Source organism: Haemorhous mexicanus, chromosome 6 (genome assembly GCF_027477595.1).
Source record: "Haemorhous mexicanus isolate bHaeMex1 chromosome 6, bHaeMex1.pri, whole genome shotgun sequence".
Classification (NCBI taxonomy): domain Eukaryota; kingdom Metazoa; phylum Chordata; class Aves; order Passeriformes; family Fringillidae; genus Haemorhous; species Haemorhous mexicanus.
The window spans coordinates 16,593,329-16,607,651 of NC_082346.1; the positions used below are offsets into that span (position 1 = coordinate 16,593,329).

The 14,323-nt window shown below is 38.8% G+C and overlaps 1 protein-coding gene across 6 annotated transcripts in view; it reads left to right on the forward strand.

The window, feature by feature from the left end:
* Positions 1–14,323, forward strand: part of KCNC1 (potassium voltage-gated channel subfamily C member 1) — a 123,667-nt gene that overhangs the window by 5,655 nt on the left and 103,689 nt on the right. The window lies entirely within an intron of this gene.

Genomic DNA, 14,323 nt, shown 5'->3' on the forward strand with positions numbered 1-14,323 from the left:
TTTAACTGAACGCTGCATTACAGCTCTGGAAAAATGAGAATCTTTCCACATCAAATGAGGTTTCCCTTGCAGTTGTAGTATAACGGAATTACAGACATCTATTAACTAACATCCTATCATTCATTATTAATATAGTTCCTAAAATTCCATTTTATTCCTATTTTCTCCCATCAAGGAACATGTTACTGCAAATCCTTATATAACCCACTAGTAAGCATGGTAGTCTTCTCTGCATCCTGACCAAAGAAACCTTTGCAATGCCAGCTAGAAAGTGTTCACTGCTCCAAGTCCCACATCCAGTCCCTATCAAATTGGTCACAGTGGGAGCAGGTACACGAGTAACTCCTGGGAACTGTCCATCCAAACTCAGAAGTAATACATTTTTAAACTACCCCCCACACACACAAAAAAAATTAAAATATCAGAACAGCCTTGCAGAATCATGGCTTTACCAGTTTGAGCTGTTCAGAAGCACACAGGAAGATATGGTGTCTGCCCAGAAAATCTTACAATCTCTTTGAAGTCACGATCTCACAGAGAGATGAGAGAGATGATGTTACCCACCTGACAATTCCATGGCTGCCTGGTACAGACTTAGCAGTTTGGACTCAAGGACATTTTTTTTAAATCTATTTTCCTATTTCCAATTTTATTTCTATTATTCTGAAACCTTAAAAAAGAACAGCATCTGTTGCCATTTTAATTCAATTTTTTTTATCTCACTTAATTTTAATGTTTCTAGGTTACAAAATTTACTTCATTTAGCCAAGGCTGTGATTGTATGGATCATACCATCATATGCATACACATATATATGCCTTCCTATTGCTGCCACCTCCTACGATGCTGAGTGGGATTTCCATATGAGGAAGGACTTCAAAATTAAACCACCCCAAAATATTTCTGCAGAAGTAACCGTGGTGCCACTGAAATCAATATGAATTTAGTGGCTGGTTTCAGAAAGATATTTGGTCCCTTCTCTCTTTAATCCATTCCTATGTACCTTCAGTTGTTTTCTTTGCCCTTCTCCTGACATTTGCTATTTTGGTTTTGGTTAGGGCAAAAAAGGCAACAAAATACTGGTAATTCTCTGTTGGTCTATCATGAGACAAAGGAGAAAAAGATCAATTATACTATTTCTATTTTAGAACTGTTCACAGAAATGTGGTGTATTAGACTATACCTAGGAAAATTATTTTTCCATCTTGTTCTTCCCTTCTGCTGTGCGATCTAGCATTTAACAGTATTTGTCTTTCTTATTTGTAAAAATGCGTGTATATTTACGGTAGTACTTTAGTAAAGTCTATACATACTGCCTTCCTCTTAACATAAGGAGAGATGTTAGCAAATCAGCAACAGAGGGCCCAGCCTTACTGTTATTGAAACTCAGCCAAAATTACCACCAACTTCAAGGATAGAAATGAATTTTCCTGCAGTAGGGTTCAGGATAACAAATTAATTGCTGTGTACTGCTTTTTTTAATAGACACGGTGCCCATTTCCATTCCAAAGCACTAAAGTGCAATAGATCTTAGCAATTTATTAGGAGCATACATATTCAAATACATGTGTTCATAATCTTTAAAGACAGGAGCAGCTTTAGCACACTGCATCAAAACATAGAGCTCTAATACTGACAAAGCTCATCATGATCTTATTGGCTTTTTTTACTGCAAAGGACTGTAGAATACATCCCTCTTTAAACCACATGACTTCAATTAATGTTCAACTAAATCATATCCAAGCGCTGTGTTTCGTAATGAAAAGGGCAAGCAGGGGTATTCAGATTGAAAAATTGGGCCCCAATTGATAATCAAGTGCATAATTCTTTCTCATGCAAATATAGATGGCAAAACTGAGTTTCCATTTTGTTTAAGCTTGATTTTAGGAAATTTGTGTGCATTCTTGGGGTATAAGACTGATAGAAAAGCCATTTTGAGATCTTTGCAATTGTCTTACAATTAGCTTCTCAGTTACTATATGCTGAATTTGATCTGAGGAAAGAACAGTTTAGGAGGCTGACTTGGCTTTCCCTGCTGAATATTGAATTACATAAATATGTGATTCACTCCAAATGGTACACAGAAGCGGTAGGATCGGATGAAATCAGAGAAATCTATGAATCCATGGAGAACCACCTCCTCCCCCTGGAATATAAACCAAATGCTGTCATTTCTAGAATAATTTTTACATCTCTCTCCTGTGCTCACTAAGTAACCAGATTTTGCTATCTTCACTCCTACTCCTGTAGTGATAGCTTACTCCAGGAATATCCCTGTTTCCGTCAGGCTGAGAACAAGGTGCCACCCAACACGGGTAAAGGTAAAAGGACCAGGCCCTAATTGATTTTAATTTCTTTCTGATAAGATTTATAAAATGTAACAGAGGCACTAATAAATCATGCAATAAAAATTATGAATAAATCGTGGGCCAAGGCTTTTTGCAGTGATTGCTTATGATGTAAGACCCTTTAATGACAGTAAGTTAAAATTGCATTGTAATGGCCTTTTGTAAATGCAATAAATCTCAGGTTTCAGTGCACTGCAGACAGCCAGCAATGTGTGTGCTGCACATGAGCTACCAACACAGGCACACACCGCTGGCACACACTTACGTAATTATGTTGATACTTCAGGAGCAGCAGTAAATCTCAGCACTGCTAGATTGACTTTGAAAAATCTTGGGTCAGGACCACTGAGGTGTTGTGACTACAAGAAATAGCTTAAAATATCATACTGGCTTTTTACTTGAAAACCTGGGAGAGAATGTCCTTTTTAAGAGGCAATAAAAGTCATTATTTGGTTTTAAATAGCAAAGGCAAAACACTTATCGCTACCGAGTCTTATAACTTGTATTTGCCTCTGAAAATTAAGACATACATTTTCACCTGCACAGCCAACCAAATTGATCTTCTCTTCTGAATTATCTTGATCATCTACCTGCTCACAAAAAAATTTAAAGGTACACAGAGATACATCAACAGTTACTTAATAACTACTTGTTTCAACTGCAGCAGAGTTTCTCTTGCTGCCCACGTTTGCCCTCAAAAATCACGTTCTTAAATACAGAAAGATCTGGTCAGCTTGGGTTGCTTATCATTTAACATGCCTAAGAAATTTAGCTGCAGATTTCCCTTGAAAATTCATTCCAATACCCCTGTTCTATTTATCAGCTTGGGCTTCTTGCAGTCTTCATTACACCAGATCAATTGACAGGTATGGATGGTGGAGGCCAGTTCTGTGATTTATCCAGTTATAAATTAAATTAAAACCTTCAGTCAGAATGCTTCAGACTTGATAACAGACTTCAAAACAAAATGAATAGGAAAGAAATCTCTAAAATGCTGAGCACCTACAACCTCCAGCAGAAGGGAGGTCATGTCCTAGAACAGAAAAGGACACAGGCAGGATCACTAAAATCCCACCCCACTTGGAAGGGCCACAGTCCCAACTACCACTGATTTTAGTGGGATCCAACCAGAGATCCATGCAGACCTATTCCAGGTAAAATTTTTCAGGACAAGGACAATTGTGTAATTGCCACAACACGCAATGCAAAAGGGCTTGCCTTCTCAGCAGCCTTTGATCTCTACTCTAAAAACACCACAACATGATCTCAGCCACATTGTGCTATTCCTGTTTCCTTTTTTAGCATGGATCTCCCCTTCTCATCTAGTGTGGAGTTCTGCAAGAAATCTAGTGACAGTACGTCTTAGCACTTCTCGGGAATGTGTCCCGCATAATGCAGAACTGATTTTAACTCAGGGTTTTTCAGTAAAGCACTTGTAAGGACAAACCAAGAACAACCTGACTGTGCTCTGATAGCTCAACCAATACCCAGACTGGTTTTGGGGCAGTAGCAGATCAGCTTAGGTCAGAATTTTGCTTAAGTGATGTTGAAATTTAGTGTTCTGTTGTTTAGTGTTCAGCTGATAGGAGTTCACTGTCTATCCTACCAAGAAGTCCCTGAGGTGCTAGGGATTTTATTAAAAGACCTAATGTAAATTTCAAAACTGTATAGATTAATTAAAATGTTAGTTATGTCTAAGCAGCAGGAAATCAATAGTGCAAAAGTGCATTCACTGGTCTAAAGAAAGCATCTTTTGGAGAACCTGCTCTACTAAGCAAAGAAGCTCAGTTTTCACCATGTCAGTGGCATGGACTGCAGGCAAATAAAAGTTTGAAATTTAGTAAAAATTTTATAGCATCTTCAACTCCAAACCACAAATTTATGTTCATGCCCATATTACTATCAGCTATAGGAGTGGCTAAAACTGTGCATTTACAGTTCTCAAAGGATATCTCTGCTGGGACAGCAGGGTAAGCCTTTGTTCTTCCTAGGTGATTTTTAACATTCATTCAGAGCTTTCCCACATGTCCTCAGACAAGTACACAGACCCACACGGTGGAAATTTACTAGAAAACAAAACAAAAAAAAACCCTAAAAAAGCCCCCAAACCTGAGATTTGGACAAATGATTGCAAGCAACCGAATTAATGCAGTTTATGGAGTGAGCATTTGTTAGAAGATGTGACCAAAGCCCTGCTTGCTTGCCTATGTTAGCACTGAAGTATCCTCTCAGGAGGAGCATCTGCAGCATGCCAATAGTGCAAAGGCAGGTCACACACATTTAGCTCAGCAAATGAACATTTGCAATGGGCACAAACACTACATTTTATTAGCTCAGTATGGCACATCATTTGGGTATGCTTCAGCCCCTCTCGTTTTCTTTGAATTTTACTGTGTGTGCAATTGTACAAGATGTTTAATCTTACTATGTCGATTTCAAAAAGACAAACAAAATTTGTTACGTTACTTGCTTTGCACTTTTTCCTCTCTCCCTTACTATATGTTTATTTCAGTAGCTAGCACAATAGAGTTATAATTTCTGTGACACCTCTAAATGCTTGTACTATAAAAACAGCAAGTTGACAGCATCTAAGGGAAGGCTTTACACTATACTCAGATGCAGTGTTTTCCAAACCAACCTGGACTGCAGCAGAAGATTGCCCGAGGCTGTGATCCTTCCAAAGGTGCAGTGTGTGCCTGAGCTGTGGTGGCCCGTGCACAGACAGCAGGGCTTCTCCATCATCACCTTCTCCATCCCTCCTGCATCCAGGAAATCTAGCAGTCACTTCCTACATCTTCACTTCTGAGGGCAGACTCATGGAGGGGTGTCACCATGTGAGCTCAAGCTTAGAATTCCCAAAACACTAACCATGCATTTGTAAATTTTTTGATGCATATGAAAATTTCCCAATGCCTACAGCATTGTTTCTGCATGTGCCCAAAACTACTTTAGCACTGTTGGCAACTACCTTATATCAAAGCCTGGTTGATGCCCACAATTTTCCTTCACTAATAGGAAAATTCTTTAAATGAACTTGCCAAATTCATAGTGAATATGCACTGTTTTAAAAAACATACTCAAAACCACAAGATATTTGTAGTATGAAACAGTTCCCTGGACACAATAATCTAGTGGTTACTGTTTTTTGCTTAGAATGTGAAATTTCAAACTTAATATTTTCCTCCCACTGCACAATTTCAAATTTTCATCCATTTCTGTTTGGGAGTCCCCCCCACTTCAAAGCTGCATAATCCAGGCAGTTAGTGAAGTTAATCCAATTTACACAGCATGGGGAGTTCACAAACCATTATACTGGGAAGATGGCAAAGCAGCATTTCCCAATAATGTGGAAGAGGCTGTTCCTCTGTGGTAATTCTGGGCTACTGAATTCAGCAAGATCAATGGCACAAAACAGATTTACATAGCAGCATTATCAGAGATGGTTTAGTGTTGGCATATGACAAGACTGGTCCCTTTATTTTCACTCACTTGTTGGAAGCCAGGTCCTGGTAGGAAATAACCATATGTTTTCCTCATGACTCCAGGGTGAGGCATGCACAATGATCTCTGTGCAGCCCCTATGGAGAAGGAATGTGCAAAATGTACAGAAACATAGGAGATGATATGCAGAATAGATGATATGCAGAATTAGAGAGGAATTTTTCACCCCAGAGCCTGAGCAGTTCTGCCATGCTGCAAAGAGAGCTCCAAAGTCAGTGTGAGGACACATCACATGATTTGTTTTGAAAAGACCTATGTTTCCCAGGGCTATCAATCTGTCACCTTTCACTCGTGCCATGGAAATAAAAGCATTCTTAAAATCTCTGAAGGCTGCCTTTTCATCAATATTTTAACATAAGCATTCTTTGAATTTAAATGGAGATTGATCACTTATATTTTATTACTTTTTAATAAAAAGCCATGATCATCATTAAAGGAAAGTGATCTCAATTAAAAAAAATCTGACTTGGAAAAGCACTAAAACAAGTCTTTGCTAGATCAGAGCCTTTTACAGCATGTATGTTTAGTTCTGGTTTTAACAACCAACACACAAGTGATCAATGGGCATTCTAGCTATTACATTGACTGCTTTCATGATACACTTAAAACTAGTCCAAAATCTTACTGGAAACTGTAAAGGGTATATTGTTAAATATCCCTCTCTGCTGTAACTCACCCTATATAGGAAGACTTGCCAGAGACGCTAATGAAGCGGAGACAGTTTTGCAGTTTTACCATCTGCTATCAAATATACTCCTGCTATAACAGAAACACAATTGTATTAGAATTTAGAAGTGACAAACATTGAAAAAACAAAATTTCTTTCTTTGTTTAAATAGCTTTGCTGCATAGTCCAAAGAACGAAATGTTTGGACAATTAATAAAACATCTCAGGGCTGCTTTAATTAAAAAACAAGATGCAGCAAAATAATAGTGATGAAGTTGAACATAATCACAACACAGAGAGGTATAAATAAGAAACCATGTTATTCCACAGCCTTCGGGTTTAGACTTTAATTCAGGATAACACACCCTATTTCTATATCCTACAGAAAAGAAAAAGTCAACAAAGAAACCTCATTTGAAATGTGAATGTCATTGAAAAATTTAAAAATGCTCCATCTACTAGCTATGTGATGATTGTAAAGTGCTGAAGAACTGCATCCCCCTAACCCTCTTTCCATCCTAAGTAAGGACCTTTGGGGTAAAAACTCTAAAGAACACTACAGTTTAGCTTCACTTATGTGCACTGGACTAAAAATGAACACTTAATATTTATGTGAATCATTGTCAGTGTCAAGTGAGATGAAGCTTATAAAAATAGATCCAAATCAGGGAATGAGTTTTAAGACTCAGTGGGTAAATGCCTCTTTACGTACGGTATTATTTATAGGTATTTTTTAATCTGTTCTGTCATCTTGTCTCTTAAATTATTAGAAAGTAAGAAAGAAGGAACTATAGCAAATGTAGATGAAAGAGAAATCTTACTGGGAGCTGTGGCAGAATATGAGCAAAAGCCAGGAAGTTTAAAGCTGTGCTCCTAAGCCCCTTGCTTTCTGTATGAAAACAGTTCCAGCCTATTTTGCAATTAAATATGCACTTTTTAAAACTAACTGTGCTGTTGAAATAGGAGGAATGGAATTTTCAAGACTCTCAGGCACCCATAAAACTTGCTGCCACATCTGAGAACAAGCTAATCACAAGCCTGTTTCAGGCATTGGGCTGAGTCCTGTCTCCATGGTCTCATGAAGCCTTTGACATGCTACATTAATCAAAATCTCCCCTAAAGTTACAAATATTGGGCTCACCACAGCCACAACAGAAATTCCAGCATTGCATCCCAGTTTTTGTAGCTCTGTTAGAAGTCAGTGACAAGTGCAGATGGTCTCTAAGTTGATCTACAAAGGTTCTAAGCATTAAAAAACTTAAAATGTTGTTGTGGTAGCTTTGTACATCTATTTATCACCGTCTGCTAAGGAGAATGTTCGTACTAACACTGCCCTGCATCAACAAGGTTCTGTGAGTCTCAGCCATTTATGAAAATACTTTAAAAAGCTGCTGCAAAAAGGACAACAATAATGATAATATGATTAGAATTTGAAGCAAGTGTTTGATATTGAAGGGCAAAATACTCAAGACAATTAGGATATGGGTCACTTTGTAAGAAAATTCAGAGAAATGGGGCACATCCACAAGGCTTCTGCTGGGCTCTTGCAAACAGAGCAATGTTACATTTCACATGTAGGAATCTGGGGAGGTCATACATACCTTTCTTTCTGCTAGCAGGTGGAAAACTCTCCTTTGAAGCAATTGGAGCCATGTCTCCCTTTATACAGACACATTAGACAACCTCTACCCTACAGGAAATAAAACAGGGTAAAGCAGGCAGCTGCTCTCTTCTCTGGGTCTACGTGGTTATAGAATCCTGCACAGGGGGAATATGGATCCATAGGCTTTCCTTTGACCATTCAGGTATCATTTTTATAAGCAGCAAGGCAAAGTGGTGTTTGTACTCTCTTCATCCAGATAGGATTTCATGTAGCTGCATGTCTGCTGAGAACAACACACAGAGCTGCTCTTTGATTTGAAGGCATTTCTTGCAAATATAAGCTTTTCCTGCTCTTGGCTTCAATAGCAAGATCTAATTTAGACCAGTGAGAAATTGCATCTAATATTTTTGTTCTAAATCTATTTTAAAAGTGAGATGTATGTGTTTACAGGCACATGAATTGCTGTAAATTTAAGCAGAGGTTTCAGATGTGAATATTAGGAATAACTGGTTGGTTTTTTTTTTTTTATTGCCACAAGGATATCTGAGGATATCGTTCATCCCAGTAGTCAACCAGGTTTTATTTAGCAGTATCAGTCTAACAGATGCAATTTCCACTTATGATAACTGTGGGCACATAATTACTTATAGTAACTGCAAAACTTATAGTAGAAATACTTTTATGTGACATCCCTTGCTTCTCACTTTGACAATTGCAGAAAATAAAAAGTAAAAAGAGAGATTTCTGCTGTGAGCTTGTACAACTGTCCAACTGCTTGTACAACTTGCACAGCAGTTTATTCAAATGATCTGTAATGTACACAGATGGCAAAAGGCTCACAAATACATCCAGAAATTATGTGTGAAAACTACATTCACAAGTCTTGCTCTGTGTTTGAGAGACCAGAGATTATATTTTGACAGGAATATCAATAAGGACTTGGAATCAAATGAAAAAAAAAATGTTTTCTATTTAGTACTTACACTGCATAGGGTACTAGCCGTAATCAAGAAAAATATCAGGATGGCATGAAACTCTCAAGCTGCATAATTCCCAATAACACTCAGTGAAGTCCTGCTATTAAAATGCCCACAGGCCACAAAAATGCTTTTAAGCCAACTCAGTAGCCTAAATTACAAATTCTAGTTAACAAAATTCACCACAGGCTTGCAGCTTAGGGTAGAATATATTCTTTTTTTTAAATACATCTATCTTCATCAAAATGCTTAGTGGTCACTCTTGGTTTTCAATCTCTCATTATGCTGAAACAGACTTTTTTTTTAAACACACAGAAAGACATGAGGCTTAATAAAGTCACCATGCTTGCCACCAGCCCCCTAACATTTATTGCACGAGGTTATTTGTCTTTCCAATTCAGCTGCTCGTGAGAGTTGCAAGGAAGGGAAGCCATTCATGACTTGATCTTTTTGGTGGTTTACATCTTTGGAAATTTTGCAGATGATGTTTAAGAAGCATTCTCACAGTACACAGACATTTTGGCTAAGAAAGAATATTGTATATACCCCAGTTTCAAATCTAGGGCTGAACAAATAAATGTAAATACATTTTGGCAACCAAATATTTTTTCCTCCAATTTCTCCCCTCCTCTCAAATAACACTTTTTCAAAGCTTTGTCCTTTCCTCCATAAGAAAAATCCCAGTTTCTCATCTCTCCCTAATATTAATTTCTTTTTCTCCCCTCACACTGACTTAATAAAAAAGTGAAAATGAAAATGGCAGTCAGAAAAAAAAAAAAGAACAAAGCAGCAAAATTTAAGAGGGAATACCAGGGGATGAAAAGGAAATATGTTTCTGCACAATATTTTGCTAAAACCTGTAGGTAAGAAAAAAACCTTGCATGTTTGAAATCTGAAGGACATATATGACAAACCTTGTTGAAAGTTTTCAAGGAAAAAAGGATCCCCTTTTTTTTTCCAAATTGATTTTTATAATTTCCATTGAGTTACTTACAAATATACATCCATCTTATTGCAGTCTTTATCTTGATTGAATACAGGTTTTTTGTTTAATTTGTTAAAAATTAGTTGGGAATATAAACAGCTTTCCATGTAGGTCAGAAAAAAAAAATCTTCAAATGATTCTCAACCTGGCACTGTGTTTTTTTAGCCTTTTCTGGACATGAAAATACTCTTTCTTTTAGAAGCATCAACATGTTCTTGTCCTTCTGATAGTTCCTCTTACACCCAGAGTCTGTGGCACCAATTCTGGATTTTAAACAGCATTTTAATCACTGCTGGATAGCTGCTCTCCTGCTCACAGAGCATGGGATGCTATGCAGTGGAGGAACTGCAGTCACCATCAGACGTGAGAAGGACACTCCTGAAGTGGAACTGCAGAAAATAGTGGCTGCCATGTAAGCAGTGAGAAGGAAAATGCCTGGAGGAGGACCTGTCTCCAAAAATAGGAGATGGAAGGAGTCTTCAGAGCTAGAAAAACAAATCACTGTAGGGAGAGGGAAGTCTCACCCCTCGAGGTTCACTGGACATTGAGGGACAAATAGAGTTAGGAGCCTGGAAAGGGAACACAGGATGACAAATCAGCAGCTTGCTGGGAGAGAGAGACAGTCCAGAGTTTGAAATCTCTGACTGTGGCCCCTTAGAGGAATTCCTTTTTCAGCAAGGTGACAACCTATTCAGAATAATTCAAGTGAATTAGCAATATGCAGTACCTTCTGCATGTGCTGCAAAGAAACAGCCCCCACGAGAGCCCAGGAAGAAGGGGTAAGAGATTTTGAGGTCAAAAAAGCAGATTTTGCTGTTGCAAGTTTGCCAAAGAATAAAAAAATGATTAGGTTCCACGTGAAAGGCTTTGTGTATTGTGACCAGTGCTAATTCTGGAGAAGCCTTTGCTGTAAGGACACGTGAGGATTTTGGACTGCATGTTCTGATGCACTCATTTTCTTTTGTGAAGGTGAGACACCTTGATAGCTGGCACAAGAACTGGGCAGGACAAAAAAAAAAAAAGAGAGAAAGAGGCCAACTTCATTTCCTTAAGAGCTCTGGAGTGCATTTTTCAGCATTCCAACCTAGCCAAACTACCTTCTCCACTCAGGAGTCCTGCACAAGCATTATGTCCTTCAGCACACACACAGACTCTTTTCAGCTGTGATCCAAGACTAAATGGGATTTCAGGAGAAAACAACTGACTTGAATATATAGGGCACTTGTGGAAGTGAGAGCACACCACAGGACTTGCTCTGGCAGACTAAAAGATGCTGTGCTGGTTCCAGTAGTGGTCCTCATACAGGAATTATTCTGGGGGTGATTCTCATGCACCCCTTTACCCTTGTTTGATCACATTAATTTTTTTTTAAAGGGGTCTAAAATAAAGGAGCAATCTTTAATTGAGAATATTTGCTGTCTCATGAAAAGCTGTGGCTTCTTAATGTATTCAGTTCACTGAGGACTCCAATATGAAAATATGTGTAAGATCCAGGGGCAGATACAGTGATGGAGCTGAAGCAGCAAGATAAGGTAGCAAACAAAAGTGTTACAGTTTTATTTGGGAAGCCCAGAAATGCACCAGCTCTTGATGTGACTTCAAATGAGACTTCTGGCAAGCCACAACTTCTTGGTAATGATTTACATCTATAATCAGGATAATAGAACATTATTTATCTAACTCTTCTGGGAATTGTGGAGACTAACAGTTGCACAGTAATTTGGAGATAAATTGGAGACACTAGAAGAATTTCCACTATCATGTTTTCTCTAAGCAGGTGAAGTGAGGACACGACACAGAAGGAACCAAAGTTTTCTCAAAATAAATCAGAGAGATCAGAAGGCAATTTTATCTTTGCTTCATTCTGATTATTCAGCACTCCTCAATAAGATTGACAGGAAATGAGAAAACAAAGCTTTCACAGATGAAGGAGGTAAAATCTAGTAACATTTAACACTGCATCTGCAAAACAACAGTTTAAAATCCACAAAATTATTTCTGACGTTTCAGATGAAAAATTAATGCGAGATGCACCCAGCAGATTGTGCCTAACAGAATATCGACAGATCTAATAAATAACTTTTAATTACATAATGAGAAAATTTAAACATATATCTCCTCATATAGGCCTTTTAAAACAAAAACATGTAGAGTTAGACACAAACATGCTTTACCAGACCCACCATTTTAACTGGCCCTGGCTTGTGGCAATCCCATAAAGTCAGAAAACAGTTTAAGCGAATTAACCCTTTGTCTCCATAATCTCTGTATGCTGACTAAAGGTTCTGAATGGAAGGAGCAAGTTATTCATCATCCTTGAAGTGCAAAAGAAGGAACCTTTGATTTTTATCTTGGCTGTTGTCAGAAAACACGTGGCCTTCCCAGAGCAGGCAGACCACGTGTGACCTGAGAGCTGTGTCTAGCAAGGTGGGTCTCCTCCAAGAGACCAGCACCCTCTGGAATAAGATGCCAGAGCAGATGCTGTATGTGCTGAAGCCTGACACATGCTGGGACACCCTGAACAATCCCAGGAAGGCTCAAGGCAGAGTGGGAGCACTCACCTCTTTCTCAGCTGGGCTGGCTCTGTCTCCAGGATCATCATGATGTTACAAGACCTCTGACACAAAGGCATCGGGCACATATTGAAGATGAGCTAATCCCTTCCCAGGGAAGCACTCAGCCAGAAGGGACAGAGGTATTGTTACAGATCAGGGAGGAGGCAGAGAAGTCAGGAGAGACATGGCACAATGACACTGGGACTACTTCTGGCAGGATGTTGAGACAAGGAGTAACCCAGTTTTTGGCCTGGAGACTCAAGGAGCAAGGCAGATGATAAAATAGTTACCCAGATTCCAATGTCTCTGAAAACACTCTGGGATTGGGATGCAGACCAGGGGGTGTATTGCAGATATGTAAGCAGCACATGACACTCCACTGAAATAATCTGGTAATTCTTGCTCTAGGTGAGCAGAAAATGGCTGGATGACTTGAGCATTGCTTAGGGGCCATTTTTGTGTTCCTCAAAAATATGTACTGCTTTTGAAGGATTAATTCTACCTCATATTTACGATGGATTTATTCCTTACAGCACACAGGGATAACTCAAAATCGCTTATATCATTACCTAAACCAAGGAATCAAGAGTGTCAAATTTGACTTCCTTGTTCATTTTTTTTTCCTTGAGTAATTCCTGAAAGGACGAGAAGAATTACTTCTATTTGGAAAAGGAATTACTCCTTTTCCAAATAGAATAACAACAGAAAGCTGCTGGAATTTCAACCAAAAAAACCACCAAAACCAAAAACCCAAACCAAAAAAAAAAAAACCATTCCTTTCTTCCTCAGTGTTCACTAAATATAATTAATGTGAAGTTAATCAAAACTCAAAGCAAGACCAAAAAAAAAAGGTCAAAAAGCAATTATATTAGAAATATGTTCCCTAGTCAATTGCTTGCTTTTCAGGCTTTAGCTGTGTGGCAATTTCAGTACTTATGCAACCACCATAGAATTTTCTAGGTCTGACTTTTACTTGGGAAGCAGAAACTTCTCACCAACCAACCCCTTCAGGTCCAAGCTCAGGAACTCCTTTGTCATGGGGGTGGGGTGGGGGGGGAAGGAATGAGCTTCCTTCACACCCTCAGCCCCCTCAGATGCCACCACTGCATCACAGAAGAAAGTATCACGCACCTTCCTGCTTGCTGCAGATCCAGTCAAGGACACTTGGAATCAGCCGGGAGACACCTCCTTGTAGCACACAGCCCCTGCAGGGAGAAACCCTCTGGGGAAATCAGTTTATGGCAGATTCCATACCGTGCCAGGTTAACAGCAGATGTAGCCCTGTCCTTTTAGCACAGGTGGGAATGAACAGTGTTTGCTAAGGCTACATAGCCAAAAAGCACACTTTAAAAATACACGCTGTAGTCAGATGTCTGCTTGTAACATTTATGACTTGGCAGATTGACTCGCACATCAGGCACACATTTGATGGTTAATTCTGAGCCCTAATGCAGCAGAGCAGTCTTCTACCTGGCTGGTGTCTATCCTTTTCAAAAGGCAAAGGAGTGCATAAATTATGTTTAAAAAGAGGTAGGCATTTTCTACCCACAGAGTGGAGTCACTGTAGGTGGATTATTATCCAGGAATACCGAAGAGGCAAGGAGTCTGTGATTTAACCCATTCTTTGTAATCTCCTTGCCTGCTACTCTTAGTACTGCTGGCAATCTGAAATTATCCATATGATACG